The 16,381-nt window shown below is 36.9% G+C and overlaps 1 pseudogene; it reads right to left on the bottom strand.

The window, feature by feature from the left end:
- Window positions 1-16,381, bottom strand: part of LOC103549062 (RNA-binding motif protein, X-linked 2 pseudogene) — a 123,823-nt pseudogene that overhangs the window by 38,641 nt on the left and 68,801 nt on the right.

Genomic DNA, 16,381 nt, shown 5'->3' on the forward strand with positions numbered 1-16,381 from the left:
AAGTCCCATGCCATTATCTTATTACAAATCAATCTCTTTCCAAATGGGAGAATTAATTTCAATGTTGGGTGATCACCTAGCACAGTTATTTTGAAAGATAAGTCACCAAAGTATGACCTCTGGATATGACTGAACTTTGCCACTGGCAAGAAGAGAGGAAAGGAAAACAATTAATGAAGATCAATAACAGATGGCCTTATTCTTTTCTTCTCCCCAATTCATGTCTCTTTACTATTGTGATACATTTTCATCTCTTCCAAAAGTAATTGGGTGCTATTGATGCACAATAATCTCAATCACTTCAATAGTCCCTTTAGTTCTTGAAGTTACCACCTTCCTCCAAGTGAGGAGGAACTTGACGAAAGGTGGTCAGTGAGAGGAAGGAAAGTCAAGTCATCCAGCCTACCTCCACTTATATCACAGCATCAGTTTTATTCATATGAAGACAACTGGCCCTTCTTAGAAAAATGGTAAAGAACACTTTGGAGAACATCTTATTGAAATTCAAAAAAGAAAGGAGATAAAAGCACTCTGAACCCTATAAGGAGAGTAATCCAGGTGGTTGGTGAAAAAGAGATTGGCTTTCATTCTAGGGCCACAGGCGTGGTCAGATCAGACAGATACTATTGAGATGTCATTACAGGAAGATACAGATATATATTAGACCTAAGGGAATGTAAGGCTACCCTTTGGAAAATTTAATGAACAGAGCTGGGATTTTCTTGGTAACCGACTTTACTCCTATAGTAAAATCAGTAAAGTCAACGAAAATATCATTGGCAACATTACACATCCACACCCAGATATATCATAATTAAATTGATGAAAGACAAAGAGATTCTTGAAAGCAACAAGAGAAATAACTCATTATGTACCAAGAGATTCTCATTAAGATTAATAGCTGACTTCTTATCAGAAACCACTGAGGCCAGAAGGCAGTGGGATGATATATTCAAAGTGCAAAAGAAAAGCCCTGTCAACCAAGAATTCTATATCCAACAAAATCACCCTTCAAAAATAAGGAAGAAACTAAGACATTCCTAGATAAATAAAACCAGATAATTCATCACTGCTATTACAAGAAAAATGCTAAAAGGAGTCCTCAGATAGCAAGGAAAGGACCTTAGACAATAACCTGAATCCACATGAAGAAATAAAAAGCGATGGTTAAAGTAACTACATAGATAAATATAAAAGTATATATTTTGGGTTTTAACTCTTTTCTTTTCCTATCTGATTTAAAAGATAACTGCATAAAGCACTAATATGAAACTGTGTTGATGGGCTTATAATGTATAAAGATGTAAGTTATATGACAATAATAGCACAAAGGAAGGCGAGGGAACACCGCTATACAGAAGCAAAGTTTTTTATATTACTCAAATTAATATAGCATTAACCTGAACTAGTTGTTATAAACCTAGTGTTCACTGCAATCCCTAGGGCAACCACTAAGAAAATAATTCAAAAATATATAGTAAAAGAAATGTCAAGGGAATTAAAATGGTACACTAGAAAATATCTATTTAACAAAAAAGAAGCAGTAATGGAGGAACAGAGGAGCAAAAAAGACTTACGACATAGAAAACCAACATCAAACTGTAAGATGTAAGTGCTACCTTATAGGTAATTACATTAAATGTAGATGGATTAAGCACTCCAATCAAAAAGCAGATTGGCAAATGGATAAAAAAAGATCCAACTATCTGAAATCTACAAGAGACACACACAAAGACACAGTTATGTTGAAATAAAAGGATAGGAAAGGATATAGTATGTAAACAGTAATCAAAAGAAAGCTAGGGGGATATACTAATATCAGAAAAAATAGAGTTTATTTTAAGGTCATTCAAGGTAAAGGAGGAGAAGAATGACATATGATTCCTATGGCACTGATTACGTCACTCTATGGTATCAGATTAGGGAGTGAGGAGCATCTGCTACAAATTCTTACTTCTTATTGTCTCCTCCCTGTCTGTGGCCTGGGGAAATTGTATAAATAACTAAAATTGATTACATGTCTTGTGTAAAATGTAGTTGTTTCATTTGATTTTACTTTTTAAATAAAATTCTATTATATTTAAAAGTATAGTCATTTTTATTAAACAACTTATGTATAAAAAAGAATATGAAACATAAATACAAGCTCAATTAATTTTCACAAGTGTGAGCACAATCATGTAACCAGAACCAGATAAAGAAACGAAACATTACCAACATCTCAGAACCAATCACTCTCGTGCCTCTTCTAGTCACTTCCTCCCTCAGGGATAACCACTATCCAGCCTTTTAACACTATAGATAGGTTTTCTCTGTTTCCAGATATTATGTAATATAATCATCCAGTGTGTTCTTTTTTGTGTCTGGCTTCTTTCACTCATGACACTTCACTTCTTTCACTTAATGACATCGTTATGGAATACACACATACTTGGTTGTAACTTGCTCATTTGTATTGCAGTATAGGATTCCATGGTGTGATTATACCATAAGGTATTGACCAGTTCTACAGTTGATAGATACCTGGGTAGTTTCCAGATTGTGGCTATTATGAGTAGTGCTGCTATGAATATTTCTGTATATATCTTTTGGTAAATATATATATACACTTCTCTTGCATATATAACTAAGATTGAAACTGCTGGGGTAGGATATACCTATGTTCAACTTTAGCAAGCATTGCCAAATATTTTCAAGAGTAGTTGTACTAAGGTACATGCCCTCCAGCAATTGATGAGAGTTTAGTTGTTCTACCTCCTCACTGATATTTGGTACTGTCTGTTTTTCATTTTAGTCATTCTGATGGGCACGCAGTTGTATCAAATTGTGATTTTAATTTGCTTTTCTCTAATGACTAACAAAACTGAGCACCTTACCATGTGTTTATTGGTCATCTTGACATCTCCTTTTATGGATACCTGCTCATTTTTTTAATGGATTTTCCGTCTTTTTTTAATTGGTTTTCAAATATTTTCTCCCAATATGTAGGTTGATTTTCATTCTCTAAACGGTGTTGTCTGATGAACAGACATTCTTAAAAGAGTCAAATTTATCGATTTTTGCTTTATGCTTACTCATTCTGAGGTCTATTTCAAAAATATTTCCCTATTTTAAGATCTTAAAGATATTCTTCTATGCTGTTTCAAAAAGAATTATTTCTTTTACCTTTTACATGCAGATCTGTACTTCACCTAGAATTGACTTCTTGTGTAGTGAGAGATGTGGGTTGAGAGAGAGAGATTTTTCCTCGATGGCTGTCCAGTTGACCCCCCACCATTTTATTAAAATGACCATCCTCTCCTCATTGCTCTGTAGTGCTACCTTTGTTGTGATTTTGGAGATTTTTCTTTTTTTCCCTTTTAGCTGTCTAACTTGAGTTCTGAAGATGTTACACAGTGAGTATTAACGCACAGAAAGCCATGAACCTAGTTCCTGGAAATAAAAAATATTGATGCTATTACTTCTACGAGACCTCATTGCTTTATAGTCTAGCTATGCTTAATACATGTTTCTTTCTAACAACTCTTTTCCTCTTTGATATAAAACACTTTTCCTAGTAAGATAAGTAATACTGCTCATTGATTTTTAAAAATTAGAACATACAGAAAATAATAAAGCAGAAAATAAGTATCACCCATAATCCCACCACTCAGAAAATCACTAAAAATTGTTGATGTTTTCTTCTCATTCTTTTTTCTAACAAGTTCATTCTTAATATTTAATTCAAAGTTACTAAATACATAAAAACACAGGGATTTATAATGAAAACATAGAATATGATTCTGATTTACCAAATATGTATTCAAGAACACTTAAAAAGGCAGAAGTGGGGGCTGGCCCCGTGGCCGAGTGGTTAAGTTTGCGTGCTCCACTGCAGGTGGCCCAGTGTTTCGTCAGTTCGAATCCTGGGCGCAGGCATGGCACTGCTCATCAAACCACGCTGAGGCAGCGTCCCACATGCCACAGCTAGAAGGACCCACAACTAAGAATATACAACTATGTACCGGGGGGCTTTGGGGAGAAAAAGGGAAAAAAATAAAATCTTTAAAATAAAAAAAAAAAGGCAGAAGTGAAACAGGACAGTGAAGACTTATCTTTCTCTGTTCCTCCCCCATGAAGTACAACTATAAACTCTGAAAATAACCCAAGAGGCAATCCGGAAAGGTGAAAGAGGAAGGTGGACTGGTTAGAGACCCCAGAAATGGAGAAACAACACAGTGGCTTGATATCTTCCGTCCTCCCCCTACCTCCAATTGCATCAGCAGAAGAACCAGGCCCAACATCATCTGATTCCCAACCTAATGGCAGAATGTGGTACAGGTAAGTGGGTTCCTCCCCCAGATTGGACAAGAGTACCTACAACAATAATCAGTGTGGGGAATTGTTCTCTGCCCCAATGGCCAAGATTCTTGCTAACCCCCAAACTCAGAGACATGAGGCAGCCTTCTCAGGTGAGGATTCAGTGGGAGCTTTCCCCACAACAGAAGGCCCATGGAACTATCTCAACCCCATGAGCAAGACTCTCCCTTCCCTCACCTAAAGATTCTAGGTGGCCTGGCCTAGTGGCTGGCACCAAAATGAATCACCAGGAGACCAACTGGCATCAGGCAAACCAAAGAAAGCAAAATAGACTACAAAGCCTCAGAAAGCTAAATTGTCAATGCAACTGTAGCCCACAAAATGTGAGCCAGGACCTACATTCTAAACCTGAACATAAGATATAATATGTAGAAAATCATAGAAAACATGAAGAAGGTGATTGTCTGATAAAGCAGAAAACTTAAACAAGATCCAGAGTATCCCAATAATAATCAAAATTTCCAGGATACAGTTGAAAATCATGTCACATAACAAGGAACAGGAAAATCACAACTTGAAAGAGAAAAGACAACAGATGCCAACACTAAGATAAACAGGATATTGGAATTGCCTGACCAGGATTTTACCATAGCTATCATAAAAATGCTTCAACAAGCAATTATGAACACCCTTGAAAAAAAGAGAAAATCTCACCAAAACTAAAAGAGACCAAATGCAATGTATAGAACTAAAAAACACAATAACTGAAATCTAAAAATTCAGTGGAGGGGCTCAATAGAAGAATGAATATGATGGCCGAAAGGATCGGTAAACTTGAAGATAGAATACAAATTACTCAATCTGAACAACAGAGAGAAAACAGACTAAACACATGCACAAACAGACACAGAGCCCCATAAATCTGTGGGACAATAATAAAAGATCCAATGTTCATGTTATCAGAGTCCCAGAAGAAGAAAAGAAAAAGAAGAGGGCTGAAAAAATATTTGAAGAAATAATGGTTGAAAATTGCCTAAATGTGATGAAAGACATGCACATACAGATTCAATAAGTTAAGCAAACCTCAAATACAATAAACTCAAAGGAATCCACACCAGGATATATTAAAATTAAAGTTTTAAAAACAACGACAAAATTTTGAAAGCAGCCAGAGAGAAAACAGCCAAACAACATATTACCTATAGGGTAACAACAAATGACATACTTCTCATCTGAAACCATGGAGACTAGAAAGAAGTATGACATTTTTCAAGTACTTAAAGAAAAGAACTGTCAACCCCCAAAATATCCTTCAGGAATGAAGGGGAAAATAGAGACATCTTCACATAAAGGAAATGTAAGAGAATTTTCCATCAGCAGACTTACCCTTGAAGAATGGCTAAAGAAAGTTCTCACCAAACAGAAAGAAAATGACAGAAAGATAAGATTTGGAATTCCAGAAAGAAAGGACAAACAATGCAATGGGGAAAAATAATGGTAAGTAGACTATTCTTGTCAAGATTTTCTTTTAAACCACATTTCATCATTACAGCAAAAATTTTAAGACTGTATATTCAATATACATAGAGAAAATATTCAAGATAATTATATTTTCACAGTAGGAGAACAAAGAGACCTAAATGTAAGTAAGGTTTCTACACTCCACTGGAAGTGGTAAACATCAAGACTAGTACACTATGATAAGTTATATATGTATATCATAATATCTAGAGCAACCGTTAAGAAAACTATATAAAAAAGCTCAAAAACATTAAAAATAAATCAAAATAGTATCCTAAAAGAGAGTCAAGTAACTCACACGAAGGCAAGAAAAGAGAGACAAAAGTGTGAGAAACACAAGGAATAAACAGAAAACAAACAATATGGCAGACTTAAGCCCTAGCATGTCAATAATTAGCTTCAATATAAATGATCTAAATACACCAATTACAAGACAGTTGGGAAAGTGGATAAAAAAACATGATCCAATTATATGTCGTCTGCAAGAGACAATTTTAAAACAGCATTGGTAGGTTGAAAGTAAAAAGATGGAAAATGATATACCATGCAAACATGAATTTAAAAAAATTCAGAGGGAACTGTTTGTACCTTTATTAACACACTCATGATGCTCAATTACTCTAATACATGGTGGGGCTGAGTCTTCGTGAAATTGATTGATGACTACAGATTTGCACACTTTCTTAGCTCTTCCTGAATCAGATTACTTAAGAATTAAGTTAAGATCTTACTAACATAAAAAGAGTAATAACTAGAAAACCACCTAGATGAGCACACTGATCTGAAATTGCTGGCAGGAGGTTGCTGGTTGGAAGAGCAACCAAAGATTAAAGAAACACATATATAGGCAAGATCAGTTAGGTAAATGAGGGCCCAGCTTCATATTCTGCATTTGAAAGAAAGTTTTCACGCATCACAAAAGTAGCAACAGAGAGGGACAAGTGGAAAGGTGATTTTTATCTTCAGTTCTGTGGTGTGGCTTGTGGCTCTGCTCTTTTCAACATCTGTCAGTCTCCTTCAATACACGCCTGCATAAAAATTCAAGCAATTATCATTTGAAAGGTTATAAAATTGTCCACACAGTGAAATTCACCTTCCCAGATGTAGTTTGACTGCCAGGTTGATACATTAGATCCAAATAAAATTAGCCTTCAGTCAGACAATTTCGCATTACTGTAACAAACTTCCTGGTACATAGAGTGCCCTTTGGAGGACCAGAAGCCTCAGCCAAATGGACCTGCAAAGCTGCTGATAGCATGCAGTCCACTGAAGTTCTAGAAGCCCTGGGAAAAAAAAGAAAAACAACTTCTCCCTTGCAATCTCTCTTTCTCCCCAAGGCCACTGTAGAAAAGTGAAGATGTTTTAAACATAGACATATGCTAGACTTTCTATATATCATCCAATTCTGGGATGTCCTGTGGGATCCAGAACCAATGAGAGCTACCCCAAACCTACAGAGAAATCCAGTGATCACTCCCAACCAACGGTAAACTCCCACAGGAAAACTGTCATGAGGGCCAGCCCTGGTGGCCTAGTGGTTAAGTTCGGCACACTTCACTTCAGAGGCCCAGCTCCAGTTCCCAGGCACAGATCTACACCACTCATCAATGGTCATGCTGTGGTGGCGGCTCACTTACAAAATAGAGGAGGACTGGCAACAGATGTTAGCTCAGGGCAAATCTTCCTCAAGAACAACAAAAAAAATTAAAAAATAATAAATCAAAACTGCCATAGATCTATGGACGGCCCTGAACTAGGTCCTCCATAATTTGGTAAGAGGAGCCACAAAAGAGCTCAGCATGCCATTAGAGTGGAAATAAGGTATGATCCTCCCACAGTCCTCCTTCAGTCTTTCATAATCAATCACCATTCTTGTTAGAAATACTAATTTAGATGTTCAGTCTGAGTGCAACCTTTTTTCCCTCAGCCCCATTCTCTACCTAGCCAGAAGCAGTAAAGGGACATGCTCTATGAACAGAGTGATAAGGAAATTGATTTCATAGTCCTAATACCAGAAGATACTGTGACACTGTAGGGGTTGGGGGAGGAGAGGATGACGGGCTTGAATCATCCTTCCCAGCATTTTTAATTTTCTTCTTTCAATTCAGTACAATTCGATTCAATTCAATTCCACAAACATTTATTAGACACTTGACATGACAGGCACTCCACAGCGCCAATAAACCAGAGGAAGATAGAAGTAGCTGTCAGTCTCATAAAGGAGTATATTAAATAAAACAAGAACAATATCACAAGGGAAATCCCGCCCTCCTTCCTTCTCTTTTTCCTCCTTTTCCCTTCCTTTCCTTCCTTCCTTTTCTTTTCTTTTTTCCCCCAACTTCACTGAGATGTAATTGACATATAACAATAAGTTTAAGGTGCACAACGTGATTATTTGATACACAAATATATATTATGAAATGATTACCATAATAGGGTTAGTTAACACATCTATCATATCACAAAATTACCATTTTTTTTTTTGAGGAAGATTAGCCCTGAGCTAACTGCTGCCAATCCTCCTCTTTTTGCAGAGGAAGACTGGCCCTGAGCTAACATCCACACCCATCTTCCTCTACTTTATATGTGGGACACCTACCACAGCATGGCTTTTGCCAAGCCGTGCCACAGCCTCACCCAGGGATCTGAACCTGCAAACCCCCGGCCACTCGAGAGATGGAACATGCAAACTTAACTGCTGTACCACCGGGCCAGCCCAAAATTACCATGTTTTTGAGATCATTTCTTCCTGAGGCACTGTACTCCCAGAGACATTAACAAATTCAAATAAATATTGATTCCCACCTATCATTTCTCCAGCACCTTTCACTCACCAAACACACTGATCCCCTCTTTACAGTAGACATCATAAGAGCAGTCGCTCCCTTTGCAGAGACCTAGAGAGCAAGGAGGACTTTCTCAAGGTCACCTTTGACTTTTCTGATGCACACGAAGCATGCACCAGCCCCTCTGCTCTTCCTTAAAGGCATCTCTCATACTGCAGTTTTCTGTCGCCAACTATAATGCACTACTGGTGATTTTCATCTACCTCTATATGAAAACATGATCGAATGCACCTCTTCCCTGGGTTATTTCCATAGCTACTGTATTTATGATATTAATGTTTATCACTTGGATGTCATTTAATGAATGTCGCCAGAGGGGAGGGAGGAGATGGAGTGTTCACTGAAAGAGACCATGCCATTAATTCCAATGGATGGTAAAGACACGCACGCACACTCACACGGCCGTATGAGGGCTGTTTTAAGGAACTGAAGCAGTTACTTGTGTTTTAAAGACACAAGCTTAGACAAAATAGATCTTTTTGACATGGTTGAGAATTGAAATTATAAAGCATGCAAGGCTTCAGAGCAAAATGCTGTGTTATTCTCCCCTCCCCACCTTATCTGAGGAGGGTAATGCCCTTACAATGGCCCACTTCTTGAACTCTTTCCAATTTCAGATATTTCCTATCTCTTTTAATACCTCATTGCTTTTGCATCAATTACAGCCTGACCTAAAGCTGCACTGGAAGTGGAAGTGATATATAGTGGAATCCATTTAAATGAATTTCTGATGAAAGAATAAAACTGTTAAAAGAATAAATTTACTGCACACAAATTTATACAAATCCCGTATATGCTGTGAAATCCTCTTAAATGAAAAACTGATGAAAGATTAAAATGCTAAATGCATTAAAATCTACTATACTGGTGAAATATAACGATGATTTGACCTACTAAATGAATAGCCAAAATGAAGATATAAATTTGAAGTGCTCCAATGTCTGTCAATTTTAAATGTGTGGTGAGCCAGGATAACACAAAAATACGGCTCTCGCTATTAAAGCAACACTCTTTGTTGAACTAGCCATTATTTGAAACACCTGTATTGGCTCTTTGCGTGATGAAAAAGGCAAAATACCATTTCTTGCACAAAGTAACACTATCCATTAACCTCTCCTTCTTTCCTAATCCTTTATCACTTTCTCTCTTCAGGTTATAGTTCGGTTTGCATATAGTCCCTAAGGGGTGGAGAAGAGCCGGGACCCTCCCACAGCCATTTCTACCCTTCAGCAGGAGTCCTTACTAAAACAGTTTATATCTTGCTTATAGAATATACATTAGCCAAAAGCTAATATTAGGATATAAATTTTCAGTGAGACAGAGGGAGTTAGCCAAGCAATTCCTATTAAGAATCACTACTCTGCTCATCTAATTCCCAATTTAACACTAAAAAAAAATAAAAACTCTAGTGAAGTTCCTAGCAGTTAAAATAAGTTTGCAAACTAGTTTCTTGCCCAGAAGAATTATAGGGTCCAGCTCAGTCTAGGGCACAGGTGATACGTGTTTTGTTGGTAATAAACTTAAGCCTTGGTCACTCGAAAATCAGACTCTCTAATTAGGCACAACTGGACGCCTTTGATCACTGCCAGGAAAACAGAAATACAATCGCACCATGGAAAACTTCACCCAGCAGTCCTCTGACCTCTGTTCAGATGACGGTATTACAGCCATTTGCAATTAGAAGCCACGGCCAGGAAGAGGTCATTATCCCCACAGGCACCTCTGGTAGTGCCCAAATTTCTGGGCATATGGCCAAGTGTACATGACCATTAATTCACACGCATCCACTGACCATCAACTGATATATAAGTTGTCTTAAAGCACCAAGAGAGGAGCGGTTTCTATGCTAATTAGGTCTGGCCAATCCTGAACCTGCTTTTGGAGATTTTAAATTTTTCATCAACCCCAGATATTCTTGAGTGGGGAACTGTCCCAAGCTTCAGTGGAATTCCTAAAGAGGAGGGAATCCCAGGGCATGGCTGCAAATAACGCAGGGTGGTCTGTAGCGGTAGTTGGTACAACCTGAAAGTGAACATCTCGGGCGCTGCAGCATCTCTTAAATTACTGTGGTCTAAAAGGCTAGGTGTTTTGCCTTTAGTGGATAATCTTGACGTAATCGGTCTGCTCCAGTAGTTGCCACACCAGCTTCTAAATGCCTCAAGAACAAGAACTGAGTCTTGGTTATCTTTGCAATTCTAAGGAAACCCACAGTGCTCCATAAACATCTGTTGAATTAACTGAAACAGTGCAGAGCAGTTTTACTCTGGCTGAAGTCATAAGTAAACAAGACTTGGGGCTTTAGCACCCCCTGGGGGATGCCATAGTTGGCTTCCCTTCTAGTTCTTCATTCATTCCAGAATATTCATGGAGTGCTTCTTATGAGGTGTTTAGTACTAGAAATGGAGTACCTATCCTCAGGAGGCTTACAATCTGTCAGAAATACTGAAAGGTCCTGACTAATTGTTGTCCAGTGATGATTTATAGAGCAACAAGTATTCCCAGGACCTGCAGGAAGCACGGAGGTCCAGGAGTAAGTGAGGTAAAGTTCCACCTAAGGGAGTGCCGATGGGGAGAGAGGCAATTACAGTGGAAGATAAGAAGTGTTCCAAGAAGGGTAAGCAGGGAACAGAAGGGAGGAAGTACGATCTAAACCAAAGGATGAATACAAGGTTAATAAGTAACAGGGGAGTATGAGTGAGAGGGGAGCTACACCTTCCAGCTGATTCCACTTTGTGGATCCATATGTTCTAATATTTGAATTTATAGGTTCTTCATTAACATACAGATATTTCCATTTTTCAAGTAAATAATTAGAATATTTAACTTTCCCAAGTGTTTGGCACTTTTTAAATGGCTGATGAGTATCCATAGCTTATTCTTATAATTTATTTTTTTACATACATCTAGCAAATAGGTCAGATATTATCATGTAAAATTACTTATTGGTACTACTATCATCATCAATGTCATCTTAGGGCTTAAAGACTTCCAGGACTTATTAGAGTCAGAGTGAAAAAGAATTCTGACATCACTAAGTTAAATATAGTGGAAGTACATTAAATTCCTAAGGCTAAGAAAATATTTATACTTTTTGAATTATAACTAAAACTATGCATAAAAATCTCTCATTTTGGGGGGCCGGCCTGGTGGCACAGCGGTTAAGTGTGCACGTTCCGCTTCTTGGCAGCCCGGAGTTCGCTGGTTCGGATCCCGGGTGCAGGCATGGCACTGCTTGACAAGCCATGGTGTGGTAGGCGTCCCACATATAAAGTAGAGGAAGATGGGCACGGATGTTAGCTCAGGGCCAGCCTTCCTCAGCAAAAAGAGGAGGATTGGCAGCAGTTAGCTCAGGGCTAATCTTCCTCAAAAGAAAAAAACTCTCATTTTTTTAGAGATATTCATTAAAAATGAGGATTTATCTTTACTTAATTTTAATTTAAAATATAAAGATTAATTAGAATTTAGAACATGATTTAAATAACAATAATCTAAATATGAAATAGACATTAAACCTACATGAAAGACAACTAGGAAAGTCTAAAAAGTTATTTTTGAACATTTCAAAGACTTCTTTCTGTCATTCTTTTATGTTTAATTTAAATACATTAGGAAATGAAAAACCATGCACATCTCAAATTCCACAGAACAGATCAAACTACTGAACTTTCACTTTTGTATGCACTGAATCCCTTCTAACCCGAGACTTGCTATAAAGTGAAGTGAAAGGGGTTATGAATGCCCAGTTCACCTGAGGGTGACTCAGGCTTCTCAGTTTATGGAGCTCTCTGCTGATCCGTGTTTGAAACCAGCTACTAGGGAGAGGAGTCCCTATAAAACAGAGTTTCTAGAGGAGTAAGCCTCTGATCACCTACATCAGAGTCACCTGGAGAACTTGGCTTTACAAAATGCATAACCCTTGCACCATCTCAGGGGTATTGGGTCAGAAGGGGAAAAGGTTTGGGAAACTGAATTTTAACAACAACAAAATTTAAAGTTATTTTTATGCACACTTCAGCTTTTAAAATGGTGAAACATGATCCAGCTATTCCACTTCTGGGTATTTATCTAAAGAACATGAAAACACTAACTCAAAAAGATACATGCACCCCTATGTTCACTGCAGCATCATTCACCAAAGCCAAGGCTTGGAAGCAACCCAAGTGCCCATCAACAGATGAAAGGATAAAGAAGATATGGTATATATACAGTGGAACACTACTCAGCCATAAAAAAGATGAAATTGTGCTATTTGCAACAACATGGATGGAGCTTGAGGGTACTAGACTAATCAAAATAAGTTAGAGAAAGACAAGATTTCACTCATTATGATTTCACTCATATGTGGAAGATAAACACATAGATACAGAGAACAGATTGGTGGTTTCCATAGGGGAAGGGGATGGGGGGAGGGTGAGAGGGGTAAAGGGACATACACGTATGGTCACAGAGGGAAACTAGACTTTTGGTGGTGAACACGATGCAATCTATACAGAAGCCAAAATATAATGATGTACACTTGAAATTTACACAGTGTTATAAACCAATGTGATCTCAATAAAAAAATAAAATAAAATAAAATGGTGAAACATAATAGAAGGTAAGTCTCCAAATCATGAAACCTTGAAGTGGAGCCAAGAAACTCAACTTCCTTGTTGACTAGGATTGTCACTGAGAATAACAGAAAGACTGGAAAGAAAAAACAATATCCTTGGTCGCTTCTAGAGAGATTGGAGGGGATCACATTAGTGATAGAAGGAAGAGAGATGCTTTCCCAACTAAGATGCAGCAGCGCTCAAGAGGAACTGCAGCTCCTAAAAGATGGTGTCAACAGCCTGTGAGAAATCCTTAGAGAAAATTAGTGAGAAAAGAGGCTAAGTTCTGGAGTTCCAGCAGGGATCACACGAGCCCTGGGCTAGGTATAACGTAGGTCCTCACCATACCTTGATGGATGGAAATTCTGGGCCTCTCTGAGTGTGTCAGTGTACTGGGAACTACAGTTATGGAAATTCCAAGAAAATGGGACTGTATGTATTTCAATCACAAAGATATTCTGCAAATCAAATTGTGAGTTACTGTTAGAATGCTTGCAAGTGTGATGCGCTGGATTGTCTCATAGGATATTTTCCTGGACACCTATAGGAGACACATCAAGTAATATGGATGCTTTGTGCCAGGATCAAGATAAAACAAGATTTCCAAGCAGAAACAGACCATTGTGATTAATTCATGCTTTATTTGATGGTAAATATTGACAAAATTGATCAGATAGGCCTCACTTCACCTGAAGTTTCATCTAGAACTTGGTATGGAGGTCAAGAGTATCATTTCGGGTTGGGGATTTAAAAGAGGCAACAGATAATTTCCCTGTCAAGTGTTAAATTTAAAAAGTTCTTGGCCTAGGAATCTGAAGGACAAGATTAGGGTACTAGCTCTGCCACTAATTCACTGTGCCAGCTTGGACAGGTTATTGTATACCGATTAGTAACATAAGAAAATTAGTCTATTATTTCCAAGGCCTAGGCCAGCTGTCATTAGTAATATGCTGGTAAATAGTTAACAACTGGATCTGTAATTTATATGGAGTAAATACTCCCACTGTAGCCGACTTCAAGCTATCAACATGACGTCACTGAATGGGTGCTGGGAAGAGATGCAGACATTCTTGCAAGCTGGTGAGAGATAAAATTCTATGGTGGAAATAATATTTTATGTAACTACTCTCCAATCTGGATATTTGCTTTGTTTTCCTTTTTTGCTCCTCTTCATTAATCTTTAGATTCCTGAAAGTGAAATTTCTGAGTCAAAGGGTGTATGTGAACATTTTTAAGGCTCTTGAGAAATACTGCCAAATTGTGTCCAGAAAAATTGCACCACTTTATATACCCACAAACAGAAATGAATATGTCACCACACAATTGTCAACATAGGGCACTATTATTTTTAAAATAGCTTTCTTAATTTGGTAGTCTTTTTTTCTGAACTTATAGTTCTCAATTGGATAAACATTTAAGTATACTAGTTAACAATTTGTATTTCTTTGCAAAATGTTCATGAACTTTGTCATTCATCTATTGTATTCTTAATAGGTTTTTCTAATTAATTTTTATAAGTATTTTACAAGTATACGACTCTTTGTTAATATGTTGCAAATATATGATCATGAAGTTACTTAATGTCCAGAAGTACTACATCTTTTATAATCAAATCTGTGGCTCTTCTTCCCATTCCTTCACCAAGTTTTCTGGTTTTCATTTTACATTTAATCATTGAAACAATCTGAATTTACTTTGACCTATATAGTATGCAGAAGGGATCTACTACAGGTTTTTTTCCCCAAAAAATTTAGCCAATTTCTCCCTCCCTATCTTTATTTTGGAAATCTCTCTCTTCTCCCAACCTAATTTAAGATGTCATCTTCATCAAATGTTAACTTTTAATATACGTATGGATCTGTTTTGCCCATACAGCCTTTCTGTTGATCTGTCTGTCTGCTCCCATGCCAGTACCTTCCTATTATAACATATGCCCCGTTATAATCAATATCAGTAGCTAACAGGTAAGTCCCTACTAATTTCCTTACTTTTTCAAAGTTTTCTTAACTTTTGTATATGTTAATTCTCTCAGATAAGTGTTAGAATGGTTTTAGCCTGTTAAAAAAGTCTAGTGGGCTTTTAATATCTATTGTATGAAATATATACATTATTTGTATTTTTACAGTATAAAACTATTTAAGTCTTCTTTTTATATTTCCTGGTAAATCCGGCAGTTTTCTTCACGTATCTTGTTGAAATTACTAGCAGATACATAATGCTTTTCATGCTACTATAAACAGAATCTATTTTCAAATAGATATGTTACAATCTACATATTTTGTAACAAGTGTTGCTAGTAAGTGGGAAAGCCATTGACTTTACATATTTGTCACAAATTTATCCACAATAATTTTTTAAATCTTGAAGAGTTACATTTATACCGTATGTAAATGATGACTTATTTGTTCTCAGTTTTACATCTTATTGTGTTGGCCAGGAATTCCAAAATAATAACAATGATAATGGTGAATATCCTTGTTTCCTTGCTTTTTTTTTTTTTGGATCTGGAGAAAGCTGTCTATTACATGCAATAAGGAAATTCACCTATGTTTGCACCTTAAGTATTTTGTTAACTCTTAGTTTGAGATGTTCTTTGAGTTAAGAAGCATACTTCTATTTCCAATATTTTGAAAGTATTCTTTTGTTGCTGTATTTTTGAATTGTTTGCTTTTAATTCATTAATGAGTATTAAATTTTATCAGATAGATTTTTGACATCTATTGGTATGTTTTTGGAAAGCAGTAAATAAAGAGAAAGGATTAAGCATTTATCTGCCTCCCTACATGAACTATGCCACTGGATAATCAAATAAAATATCAGGAGACATTTCTCTGTATAGAAATATTCTGGCTAATAAATAAGAAATGAATGATAAATTAGAATTCCTCAATTTTGCAAACTCTAATGAACTAATGGAACAAGACATTGACCACCAAATACCAATTTACAGGATGTGCAGAAAACCAAGGAATATGTTAAACTACACCACAGGGTAGAAGTCGGCCAAATACACACTCTGGAAAAGTCCATAGGCAAACAACCTGATTATTTAATTAATTAATTAATTTATTTATTGAGGAAGATTAGCCCCGAGTTAACATCCACCACCAATCCTCTTTTTGC

Source organism: Equus przewalskii, chromosome 27, assembly GCF_037783145.1.
Source record: "Equus przewalskii isolate Varuska chromosome 27, EquPr2, whole genome shotgun sequence".
In the NCBI taxonomy this organism is placed as follows: domain Eukaryota; kingdom Metazoa; phylum Chordata; class Mammalia; order Perissodactyla; family Equidae; genus Equus; species Equus przewalskii.